The sequence below is a fragment of the Physeter macrocephalus genome, chromosome 7 (assembly GCF_002837175.3).
Source record: "Physeter macrocephalus isolate SW-GA chromosome 7, ASM283717v5, whole genome shotgun sequence".
NCBI lineage: Eukaryota > Metazoa > Chordata > Mammalia > Artiodactyla > Physeteridae > Physeter > Physeter macrocephalus.
The window spans coordinates 113,749,691-113,760,500 of record NC_041220.1 but is presented as its reverse complement, the minus strand read 5'-3'; the positions used below and the strand labels follow the sequence as shown (position 1 = coordinate 113,760,500).

Genomic DNA, 10,810 nt, shown 5'->3' with positions numbered 1-10,810 from the left:
CATTGGGGCGGTAAAATCAACGCCATTTGGAAAAACATCACATACAGCAAATGTGAAGAAGTGAATGAGGGCATCCCCGGTGGCGCGGTGGTTGAGAGTCCGCCTGCCGATGCAGCGGACGCGGGTTCGCGCCCCGGTCCGGGAGGATCCCACGTGCCCCGGAGCGGCTGGGCCCGTGAGCCACGGCCGCTGGGCCTGCGCGTCCGGAGCCTGCGCTCCGCAGCGGGAGGGGCCACGACGGTGAGAGGCCCGCGTACCGCAAAAAAAAAAAAAAAAAAAAAAAAGTGAATGAATAATTTGGACTTCTGTTGGGGAACTAGGTGAATCGTGGTCCTGTGGGGACGAGGGTGGAGGTGAAGAGGCCAAACAAGGAGTACACCCAGAAGCGCTCCTCAACGTGTCGTTGGTTTCAGCAGCAGTAGTAGCCAAAGCACTGCGTTCACAGTCAGGAGACCTCGGCTCTGGCTACTCACCTTGGCAAGTCACTTACCTGTTAGGTGAGAAATTAACTTTCAACCAATCATGTTCCTCTTCTCATCCAGCTTATCACCTTTGCACAACCCCTGACACATACACACATTTCTAACCGGAGACTGGCAAAAGGGAAGTGAGGAAACCCAGAACCTCAAGAATCTCTTCCTTAAAAGTGCTGGTGCCCTGAGACATCCACTTGGAGGCTCATGTACTGACCTGGAAGAAATTTGAGTTTTAGCCTTGGCTTCCCAGTGTCTTATTGCCCTCCTAACAGTTATTAAGTTTTGTGTGTTGGTTTCTGTTCTGTAAAGAAGAGATCATAATTTTGCTAGGGCTGTTGCATGAGAGCTGAGAAATCAATTAAATGTAAAAAAGCTTCCTTTCTGAGTTCATCATAAGTTAAAATGCTGTCGAAATGCAAAGTCTCATTATTAAATAGGTGTTCCTCCTAAACATATAACTGACTGTGGATGCAAGCTGGATAGTGCTGAGATGGATTCCCAGGAGCTGGCGGAGAGGAGAGAATATAGAGGTCTCAGTGGTTTGCCTCTAGGGTACAAGATTGATTCCAAGACAATCAGACTCTTCACAGCGCAGATCAGCACTCCTGTGGGCACTCGTGTACTCAGAAAGTGCTTGTCTCCTGAAAAGAAGCTGCTGCCACCTCGGCCACCGTGGCCATTCTGCTCGTGTGCCGTTATGCCTTTTGTGAGCTGGCTAATGTCAAAGGCTGGGCTGATGTCAACCGGCCAAGTTATTTTGCCCTCTTGGTTGTTCAGTGCCTCTTCTGGGGTGGATGCTTTTTGGTGGACATTAACATGTGATAGAGAAAATCTTAACATGTGGTCTTTATCCATATATATTATATATATTGGAATTATATATATATAATATATATAATATATATATTATATATATATAATTATATATATTTTATATATATTGGCCTTTTCTAGTGAAGCCATGAACAACAGTGAGTTTCTTGCTGACATCCTTCTGAGGAGGGTTGGCACTCACCTGACTGAATAGGAAGACCTCCTTTGGGGCAGTACAGGCGAGCAGGTACAGAGGCTTTACCCTGGGCTCACTGTGAATAGAGCGTGGAGGGGTGCTCCTCAGGGAGAGCAAGGGGAGAGCTCTATTTCCAAGGCAGAACAACAAGCTAAAGTAGAAAAGAAAATTCAAGACTTACTCCTCATTGTTCTGAAATAAGACATCCATGCCTTGTTGAACTCCAAGTCTACATCTTGTTAGGTTTATTCAGAGGTATTTGATGTATTTTGGTGCCACTGTAAACAGCATCTTTTTAAGTTTTTGTTTTCCAACTGTTCTTGGTGTTTAGAAGTTCAGTTGAATTTGCAAAATTGACTGATTTCAGTAAACTAGCTAAACCCACTTGCAAATTCCAAAAACTGTCCATTCTTTTGGATTTGTACATATATAATTACATCGTCTGAGAATAATGACAGTTTTATTTATTCCTTTGTCATCCCTATATCTTTTTTATTTTATTTTTTAAATTTTTTTGCATTACGCGGGCCTCTCACTGTCGTGGCCTCTCCCGTTGCGGAGCGCAGGCTCCGGACGCGCAGGCCCAGCGGCCACGGCTCACGGGCCCAGCCGCTCCGCGGCACGTGGGATCCTCCCGGACCGGGGCACGAACCCGCGTCCCCTGCATCGGCAGGCGGACTCTCAACCACTGCGCCACCAGGGAAGCCCATCCCTGTATCTTTTGTTTTTTCTTTTGCTTTACTCCACTGGCTAGGACATCTAATACGATCATCACCAAAACTGGTGACGGTAGACACCCTTGTCTGGTTGCATCTCAAAGAGAACGTGTTCAACATTTTACCGCTAAGCCTGGTGTTTCTCCCCCTTGGCGCTCCGTACAGTGGAAGCGTAGGGTCTTAACCACTGGACCACAAGGGAAGTCCCCAGCATTTTACAACATCTTTCCCTCGTGCTGTCAGAAAAAAAGAAAAAAGAAGAAAAAGTCTTCTAAAAAGTTATAAAAAGAAAGTAATCATGGAATGGCAACCACAAGAAACCTGTCTACATAAGACGTACATCTACCCTTAGGCAGGAAACGGTGAAGTGCGCTCCGAGGTGTCAACTTGAAAACACCCACACATCCCACCCAGATGCTGAACAGCGGTGGATTCCTTCCCCTCAGAGACTGCGGTTGAAGAAGCTATGGTGAGAAAATGGAGGAAACAGACCTCCCTGGATGGGGGTGTTTTGAATTTGGTGTCTGACGGTGGGGCTAGGGTGGTCCGGGAAGGAGGCCTTCCAGCTCAGTGTGGAAAGGAGAAAATAGGAGTGGACGTGGTCGGGCTGTGCCCTGGCTCCACCCTCGCCAGTGCCCTGGGACACCCAGTGCCTTCGGACCTCAGCTCCAGGTGCCCCCAACAGTCATAGCACAGTGTAAAAGGTTAGGCTGAGAAAGGCAGGCGGCGACTAACTGACCTCAGGCAGTTACTTTCCCACCACTCCTCCATTTCCAAGTTCTTGGGGCTAGGAATGACATCCAAGCTCCCTCTGGAAGCTGCTTCCCCCTCGGGGGTAAGGCCTGGAGGAGTTATCCTGTAGAGAGTGAGTGCCTGCCTGGGTTTCTGAAGGCTGCTGCTCTCCACCTCAGGGCTCTTCCACCCCCAGCCCAGCCCAGCCCCATTCCCTGAGCCTGAGGGTTCTGAACTTTTCCCAAATACGTTGCCCCACTGCTTTGGCTGTTCTTTTCTGCGTCTCTATTGCACATTGCACTAGTTTCTGTGGAGTGCATGCTTAGGACTGAATTGCTGAGTGCTTGGGGTACGTGCGTGTTCAACTTTAGTAGGCAATGCCAAACTATTAGCAAAGTCGTTACCCCGATTTATATTCTTACCAGGAATTTATAAGCGATCCTGCAGATCCATGTCTTCTCTCGTATTTCATGTTGTCAGCAGTGCCGTTCATAATAGTAAAAACCCGGTAACACAAATGCCCCTCAGTGGTGAAGTAGATTAACAAACTATGGAAGATCAACGACACACCATTAAAAAATTATGAACTGCAATGCCACACAACAATATGGATAAATCTTATCAATATAATAATAAGTGAACGATAAGTCCAAAAGGTTACGGGCAGCAGGATACCCCCTTTTATAAAGTTAAAAACTGTACATGTTTACCTGAGAAACTGGGGTCACCTCTTGGTGGGTGTTGAGCCACAAAGTACAACCAAGCCAAAGATCGGGAGAAGGAAGAGAACCATATTTTCATTAACACTGGCTTAAAGATTTGAAACGAGAAGGGTGCTCATGTAGCTAAGGAAGTTGCCATTGAGGGGTCAGTGATGGAGCGATTAAGAGCCAATTTTATTGTGGACAGATTAAACCTTATAAATCATAAGTCAGTTAGGGAAAGGATTTTCTTCCTTTTTATGTGTTTGGTACATATTATTTCTGAGAATTTATATTGGTCCTTGGGAGATGCATATAGGTGTGTGTGTGTGTGTGTGTGTGTGTGTTTATTTTCCAACAGGTACCTCATGGACACTTAAAAGAATAACAAGTGTATCTGCATAAATCATCCTGACAAGAAGTCCTTAAAAAACATTGGACTCCAGTGGACTAATAACCACCCTATGTGCATCTTCTGGAATTGGCATGACAAAGCCCACTGCATACTATCCTGACGCCAACTAAACTACTCATGGTTGAATCTAAGTTTTTCCCTTTTTACAAAATATAATGGTGCAGAGTGACCCTTAAGGTGGAGGGGAAAACTGGCATTGAGATTTCCAACATTATGAAAGTACTCCCAAATTTATCTTCTCTGAATTAAATAAACCCATTTATTTCAGACTTTCCTCATAGAAACCTGTTTCCTAAGCACTGATTTATTTTTTTAAAATTCAAGTTTAATTACATATGAAGTATAATTTATACACAGTAAAATTCACTGTTTTAAGGTATGTAGATTGATAACAGTATATTCATATTTGACAAACATATAAGAAGAGTGCAGAAGCAGACTAAACCGCTTCTTTCTGATCTACGGTCAATGTGTTTGATTCCAGGAGCCATGGTTGTACCCATAGAGTAGCTCAGCTTCAGACCTAAAATGGATTTGAGAAGGTAGGGGTAGAGAATCTCCTGTTTCTACAGAAACACACAGAGACACTCTTTGCTTATAATCAAGGCTTTTTTATTATGATTCAATTATTTATTTATGTATGGCTGTGTTGTGTCTTCCTTGCTGCGTGCAGACTTTTCTCTAGTTGCGGCGAGCGGGGGCTACTCTTTGTTGCGGTGCGCGGGCTTCTCACTGTGGTGGCTTCTCTTGCTGAGGAGCATGGGCTCTAGATGCACGGGCTCAGTAGTTGTGGCTCGCGGGCTCTAGAGCACAGGCTCAGTATTTGTGGCTCACGGCCTTAGTTGCTCCACGGCATGTGGGATCTTCCTGGACCAGGGATCAAACCCGCGTCCCCTGCATTAGCAGGCGGATTCTTAACCACTGCGCCACCAGGGAAGTCCCTATATCAAGTCTTGATGAGGAAATGTGAGGGTCAATTGTTTCTGTTGACAACACGTGAGCTGGGTGTTTTCTTGACACCATTCAGGTTAAAGAGTGCCAGGTTGAGACTCCACACTACCCTTAAGAGTCAAGAGCCAAAGTTCAATTCTTTGGAAAATCTGGGCCCTCCTAGCTCTTGGAGTCCACAGTCAGAGGCTTGACAACTCAGGGTTAATTTAATCTTCTTTATTCTAACCATTGAGGTCCTGATGCATCTGCTTTAAAAGGAGCAAGGTGATGAATTTTCTCTGATATACAAAGTTATAAAAATAAGGACTTCCCTGGCGGTCCAGTGGCTAAGACTCCATGCTCCCAAGGCAGGGGGCCCAGCTTTGATCCCTGGTCAGGGAACTAGATCCCATATGCCGCAACTAAGAGTCTGCATGCCACAACTAAAGATCCCACACTTGGCAATGAGGATCCCGCATGCCACAACGAAGACCCGGCGCAGCCAAATAAATAAATAAATATATATATATTTTTTAAGTTATAAAAATGAAAATCTGAAAAGTCAAGATGGCTCTGATGCATTTGACTAAAGAATAAAACCTCTCTACAGTTGGTACTTTACATGGAGTTGACCTTTCCATGAAAATGTGAAAAGTTATCATTGTTACCAAGAACTGCTTTGGGATCCTCAGACAATAGAATCAATTTATATATTCAATGGGAAAATCTCCAGTGAATAATTCAAAATTATAACTGAACCCTCAAATTGAGTCACTTTATTTCTACGTCATCATCATCATCATAAATTATTAAATAAGAAATCTATAGCTCTGAGAATAAAACCTAAGAGTTTCTCTAAAATCTTGTAATGTGATGGGATCCAAATATAAAGATATTTTGAATAAATAAGCTTTGTTCTAAAAATGCATGAAATCTTTTCATTGTGATTGTTTCCATGTGTCTATTTGAAAGCTTCACAGGTCAAGTCCAAGAGTGATAGAAAACAGTCTTTATTTTTTTAATGGCATGTTTGCATTAGATAGTCCTACATTAGTGTTATATCTGATCTGGCTTGATTCTGGGTGTTACAACTTGGGAGTGCAGGCTGACATGGCCCCTCAAGAGGGAGTTGCTGCCAGTCAGGGGAAAGAGAAGCAGAGTATCCTCAAAGTTGCCAGATGATTAGAATAGGCAGTGAGACTTTAAAATAAAAGGGCAGGAAAATTTTCTTAGCTCCATCCCCATAAACTAAATCATAAAGTCTTGGCTTTCACCAATGTATAACCATGTGGTTTTAAACAATGCCTTAACTTGGGTTTTCCTAAAAACAGACCCTGAGACAAGAACCAGGAGGCAGATAGTTTGGGGGTAATCCCAGGAAGCAGACATGAGGAAGTGGGGAGCGTGAGCCTGGGATGGGTGAGAAACAATAATGAGGAAATCACCACCCTCATGTGGTGTTTTTTTTTTCAAAGTGCTTTGAAATCATTAGTTAAAGGCTAAAGGTTGATTTTAACTTCCTATGATTTGGAATTCTTATCTATCTTCTCTTCTGAAAATACTCCCATGCTGGGCCTGCTCTTCCTGTGTTTGTGTCTATATGTACGAGGGTTGCGCTCAAACTAAAAACATCCATTGACCTGGCCTCCCACCCCAGCCTCTCCTGGAGCATTTCTCTGGCTTGAAACCCTATGATTCAAGGGCTGTGGAAGCCTATGAAGATGTAGGTCTGTTTGGTAAATGCCAAGGAACCATTTAAAAGCCCATCTGCATTATGCTCAAGGAGGAAAAGAGATATGGCACTGCTCACTGGAGACCCAGAGGCAAGATGGGTGACACAGGCAAGATCATTGATGCCTTTGGCAAGTATTTCTCAGGCTCTTCTGGTGTTCCTGCCTAGGATCAGTGCCTGCCAGGAGAAGCAGGTGTAAACAGCACAGTGACAACACAGGGTGGTATGTGCTATGTATCTTCAAGGTGCACAGAAAGTGTGATGGGAATGTTGAAAAGAGAGCAATCAACTCTGTTTAGGGCAGTCCTGATGTCTTCATAGTCTAGGAGATGTTGAAACAAATTTACCAGACTGAGACAGGTAGACACCCTCTTCCAGAGAGAGGAACAGCATTGCAAAAGCCCAGGGTCTAGAGTGAGAACCAGTGAAAGGAAAGAGAAAGGGAAGACATGAGGAGGGAGAGAAGGTAATGGCAGTGAAGGGAGATGAAGGCAACTTGTAAAGGAATTTGGACGCAATCTTCTAAACAATGAGGAGCCAGTGAAAAACTTTAAGCAAACAGGGTTGCATTATATAAGGTCACTCGAAGGTGACTGCAGGGTAGAGAGCAAAGGGGTGAGTTTGGAAGCAGGGGGAGAGGTACTATGTTAGTTTCCTTTGCTGCTGTAACAAATTATCACAAACGTAGTGGCTTAAAACACAAATTTATTCTCTTAGAGTTCTGGAGGTCAGAAATCCAAAATGAATCCTAAGGGGTTAAAAAGCAAAGTGTTGGCAGGACTGGTTCCTTCTGCAGGCTCCAGGGGAGAATCTGTTTCCTTGTCTTCGCCAGCTTTTAGAGACCACCTGCATTGCTTGGCTCCTGGTCCACTTCGTCCACCTTCAAAGTGCGTCACTCCAGCTTCTATATCTGTCATCCCATCTCCTCCTTCTTTGACCTTCTTGCTTCCCTTTTATTAGGACCCTTGTGATTACATCAGACCCAGTTGGATCATCCAGGATAATCTCTCCATCTCAAAATCTTTAATTTAGTCACATCTGCAAAGTCCCTTTGGATATAAGGTAACATTCACAGTTCCAGGGATTTGGACAGAACATCTCTTGGGGGCCATTATTCAGTCTACTACAGCGATAGTTTCCAAGTGAGAGTCAAGTCACATGAACCCCTAAAATACATGGGAATATCCTAAAATAAGGGAGGTCTAGGAAGGAAGAATATAATGTTTCATTTTTTCTCCAATGCAGAATGAGAAACTTGTTACAAACAGAACAAATATACTCAAGCAAAAGAAATTAGTATCTAGATGTTCTAGCTTTTTTCTCTTCTTATCCAATGCTTTCTTTGTATATATATATTGTGTGTGTGTGTGTGTGTGTGTGTGTGTGTGTTCTCATTATGTAGGTGCTGTGATTCCAGGGTGGCCTGCCCATAAGTCATGCAAAACGTAACATTGTTCTCTCTCGGGACTTGAATAACAGCATCAAAGTTAGGTAATACTGTATTGAAAGCACGTTGATGTGTAGTTATTCAGGGAATATATCTTATCTCAACTATTTCCCTTTGAGGTCTTGGAGAGCACTAGTTGCTTTGATTCATATTTTTATCTCCCATGGAGTGGAACACACTTTCTACACTAGATGTTTGCTGTCTGCTGTCCCAGCATGGCTTCTTCCTTCCCTCATCTTTACAGTGCTAGATTTTCAAATCAATGTCCAACACACACACACACACACACACACACACACACACACACACACACACACACACGCTTGTTGGTGTAGTCACCATTTTCCATTCCTTGGAGCACAGTCCATGGACCATTGGCCTAAGCTGTTCCCAGTGGAGTGAATGCTGGAATGGAAGAGCTCTCCTGTTTGAGGATGTGAATCTAAAACTTCTATAGACACTTAGCCATCCTGAGGATAAAAGTAATACCTCTATGGAGAGAAGCACACTGTTGAACCACTGAAAACAATCAACCCTAAAGCCTGCTCTTCCTCTGGACATTCCAGTTAAATGAGCCTTAAATCCTTTTGCTCCTTAAGCTAATTTGAATTGGTTTTCTACTTTTGCAAGCTAACATTTCCTAACAGGAACATATTTATTCCTTGGTGATTGAATGTGAATAAATGAATAACAAGAAAAATACTTTCATTACAACATTCTTCTTAATGGTACTCAGAACATTTTTAGTGTTGATCTCATCAAAATATCTGCTTTTTTCCCCTGGGCATTGGCATAATTAGGAAAATATGGTCACATAATTTTAGAATTATATATATCAAATAGAGATATCAAGACGTGGTTTTCTAGGTACAGGGTTTAAGGGGCAGCAATTCTAATGAGATTGCTGAGAATTAGGGTCCTGGTCTTAGAGGAGTTTTTGCAAGGAAAGCACTTTGTTTTCCTTAGCTTATTGGAGTTTGGGGTTGTCTTTGGGGGACTCATGGAGATTATGAGGGTGACAAAGCCACTCCTGTTGCCTTTACTGGCTTAAAGATTGCTCCTCGGGGCTTCCCTGGTGGTGCAGTGGTTAAGAATCTGCCTTTCAATGTAGGGGACACGGGTTCCAGCCCTGGTCCGGGAAGATCCCACATACCGCGGAAAAACTAAGCCAGTGCGCCACAACTACTGAGCCTGCGCTCTAGAGCCCCCGAGCCACAACTACTGAAGCCCACGTGCCTAGAGCCCGTGCTGCGCAACAAGAGAAGCCACTGCAATGAGAAGCCCATGCACTGCAGGGAAGAGTAGCCCCAGCTCACCGCAACTAGAGAAAGCCTGTGCGCAGCAACGAAGACCCAACGCAGCCAAAAATAATAAATAAATTAAATAAATAAATTTATTTTTTAAAAAAAGATTGCTCCTCACTCCTTTCCCAAAAATCATTTAGTGTAATTAGATATTAAATAAAGAAATGGTAAAATCAATTGTACAACTGAAAAGCAATCCAGTCCCCAGGCTAATTATAATTATAATGTTTATAGGCAACTAAGGGAAAATATCTTAAATGAAGGAAAATGTAAGGGATAGAGTGTTTCACCCTCTTACATCACCAATTCAACTGAATTCTCTCCATTTCTATGAATACCCATCTGGGGCAGAGAACTGAGCATTTTTGATCCTGCCAAAATAATAGAATTGGCCTTAGCCTCCTACGTTTTGACCTAAGAAAGCCCTTACCAAATTGCCTCCCTCCAAGATTCTTCTTCTCCAGAATCGTATGTGTCCTGCTCAAATGTAGGTTTTTAGAGGTTTAAAATTTCTGCTGACTTTTCATATATGCTAACCACTGCTTCTGCTGTCTTAACTATTTTAACCAAATAGTACTATTTCATCCTTGTGTCCTCACTGTATTTTCTCATCAAAGGCACAATTTTATAACTATGAATATATCTAAGCATATTGAGCAAATTTTTTTCCTGAGCAGTTCATGTAATATGTATCTAAACCTGTTTTGTATGTTCCCGTAGCAATAGTATAAAATACAACTAGCAAAGCACATGCAAAAACTCATAAACTATAGACATCACACATCTAGTCTTTAAACTGTTCATAACTGGTGGGTTCTTTCTTAATGGTGTTGGGAGAACTAGGCAGCCTCTTGGAGGAAAATGAAGTTAGATCCATGGTCCACACCTTGCACTTGGTTAAATTCCCTTAGGTAACAGATTTAAGTGTTTAAACTAGAAATATCATGGATAATTAAAATATATATATAACCATCAAGTGCAGAAAGCCTTTCTAAATGTGTTACACAATTTAGAAACCAGAGAAGAAAAGATTGAGAAATTCTACCATGTAAAAACCCATTTGTGGGCTTCCCTGGTGGCGCAGTGGTTAAGAATCCGCCTGCCAATGGAGGGGATGCGGGTTAAAGCCCTGGTCCAGGAAAATCCCACATGCTGCGGAGCAACTAAGCCCATGTGCCACAACTACTGAGCCTGTGTGCCACAACTACTGAAGCCCGCGCACCTAGAGCCCATGCTCTGCAACAAGAGAAGCCACTGCGAGGAGAAGCCTGCGCATCGCAACGAAGAGTAGCCTCCGCTCGCCGCAACCAGAGAAGAGCCCGTGTGCAGCAACGAAGATCCAACACAG

At 43.3% G+C, this 10,810-nt stretch overlaps 1 long non-coding RNA gene across 2 annotated transcripts; it reads left to right on the top strand.

The window, feature by feature from the left end:
* Window positions 1-354: 354 nt before the first annotated feature.
* Window positions 355-9,513, top strand: LOC114486607 (uncharacterized). Of its 2 annotated transcripts, none has more exons than XR_003680635.2 (4): window positions 355-497; window positions 2,554-2,670; window positions 7,672-7,773; window positions 9,270-9,513. It is a non-coding gene; the product is annotated as an uncharacterized lncRNA (long non-coding RNA). The 2 variants fall into 2 exon arrangements; XR_003680636.2 differs by lacking the exon at window positions 355-497 and adding an exon at window positions 1,482-1,536.
* Window positions 9,514-10,810: the final 1,297 nt, after the last annotated feature.